This window comes from Prionailurus viverrinus, chromosome C2 (assembly GCF_022837055.1).
Source record: "Prionailurus viverrinus isolate Anna chromosome C2, UM_Priviv_1.0, whole genome shotgun sequence".
NCBI classification, from domain to species: domain Eukaryota; kingdom Metazoa; phylum Chordata; class Mammalia; order Carnivora; family Felidae; genus Prionailurus; species Prionailurus viverrinus.
The window spans coordinates 14,845,508-14,847,678 of NC_062569.1; the positions used below are offsets into that span (position 1 = coordinate 14,845,508).

At 45.3% G+C, this 2,171-nt stretch overlaps 1 non-coding gene across 1 annotated transcript; it reads left to right on the forward strand.

Moving 5' to 3' along the window:
* Window positions 1-552: 552 nt before the first annotated feature.
* LOC125175863 (small nucleolar RNA SNORA71) lies at window positions 553-684 on the forward strand. Its single transcript, XR_007156026.1, has one exon. It is a non-coding gene; the product is annotated as a small nucleolar RNA SNORA71 (small nucleolar RNA).
* Window positions 685-2,171: the final 1,487 nt, after the last annotated feature.

Here is a 2,171-nt window from a genome sequence, read left to right on the forward strand (position 1 = left end):
TGGCTATCGATTTATCTATCTCTCCGAGCCAAGACTACTTATAAGTCCCAGAAGCAATGAAATCCCAGTAGCAACCTAGTACCTAGATCTTGGTTTTGAAATACCGTTCTATGATAAAAGAAACCAGGGTTTCTTGGACAAGTGGTTGATTCCAGTGTTGGAACAAAGAAAATAAAAAGTCTCCTGGGAGCCTTTTGTGGTGCCTCAAAGGAAGTGTTATTCAAAGAAAAGAAGAAAGAAAAAGACCTGTGAAAAGATTAAATAAATAAGAAAGAAAAGGCAACTGTTCTTCACAACATTCCAATTAATAAGCATGCAGGGAATAAGGGAAATAGGAAATCATCATTAGAACACCGCAGTAACAGGTACTTGAGCCCCTGATTCTCATGGAAAGGCAATATTGGTTGGTATTGTCTACTTCACATTTCTTTCATGTGATTAGAGAAGTTGAGTCCTATCTGGCTTTTGTCACAGATATTTTGAGTTTTCTGTCATGTAAATTCAATAGAATCCTACGAAGAGGAAGAGAAGGCTCTAAAAGTTTCATTTGACTCTTTCATTCAAAAGTGCTCTGGGCTGCCAGCGCCCTGGTCATTGATAGTATAGGGAGAGGAACCGCTGAAAGCATTTCCCCATGTTGGAAGAGCTCATCCTGTCCTTTCCAAACTCTGGAGCTTTCATACACATCTTTCTTTCCACTGATTTGTGTTACTTCCTGGTACCTGGTGCTGTGTGGCTTACTGAGTGCCCTTTGCAGAGTAGGGCCCGGCCTCAGGGTGTTTCTGTTCATGGGCCAGTGGTGGAACCATGATAGGAGCCCTTTTCTCCCAGGGCTCTCCCTGGGAAGCTTTCTTTGCCTCCCCATCACACCCCTTCCCACACCCTCAGCCCCATCTCTCAACCCTGATTACACTAGACGTTGGTGATTTGCTTGTCATGCCCCCTATGCTGTGATCTTGAGGGCAGTGCCTCCATCTTGGTGCCTGGCATGTAGCCTTAGACAAAACAAAACAAGATGGAGGAGACCAAGGCACCACATGGTGGGTCTGCGTATGTAGAGGCTCCATGATGCCAGGCCCCGGGGCACTGAAGTCAGCCTTAGATCCTGAGGCTGTTGAAGTAAGTCCTAAGACCGTGAGTCAGTGACCCTTGGGACGACTTGGGGTCCGGGTTTGCTGATATTTCTCCCCAAGTTTCTCTTGGTGGTGTTAGTGGTCACCAGAGGGGCAGAGAGTGGAAAGGGAGCCCCCACATGAAACATCCTGAGAGCACTTCCCGCCATACACTCAGAGCATCATGGATCAGCTCTTCACTCCACACAGGAGGTCAGAGGGAAAGCACTGGGGCTGGGGCCGGGGTCCACTTCAGCTGGCTCTGAGTCTTAAATAATGGTGCCCTGAGAAGCCATTGACAGGGAAGGCCAGCCCCAGGTCCCATTGCTATGCCTGGAATAACTTTAATGACCAAGAGTTTTTCTCTTGGATTGCAGCTGCTCATCACTTTCCCCTCTGCCTACCCATTCAAAACACCTTACAGGCTTGCTGAAAAAAATGAACGAATGAATGAAGGAATGAATGATATAAGTTTCATTTGAGGAACATCATATTCTGGCATTTCCAGCAATGCCTCAACAGCCATTTACTTAATGACTATGATGGGCATTTGACGTACATCAATCCCTTCAGTCCTGAGAACAAATGATATATTATTATCCCCTTTTTTGCAAATGAAAAACAAAATGTTTCTCAGAAAGAGTAAAAATTGGCCAGGCTACCTCGTGTGGCCAAACCTAAAAATGAGTCTGTGTCTCATTGGCCATATTCTTTCCTCCATATTGCATGGTCATCTCAGAGAACTTTTAGAATACTTCCAACTGGCAAGTAGAGTTTAATTTTCCTTTTGAGGAGCGAGGAGCATACCGAGGAACAGGAAGGCTAACCAAATATCGCTGCTGACTTCTGATTTTAATGATGTCTACTAGTGACATCTCACAGGTAACAACCCCTACAATCCTTCAGAAGGAATAACCCTAAGAAGTTCAGCCCAGGGACTCCCTTCAGTGACCTGACATTGCCAGAAATTATCTGAGAACTGGGAAGATGTCCCCCCATGTTGACTGAGGTAGTATGTCTCTACAGTTGCCACCAGTTCCTTCTCTTAGTACATACGTG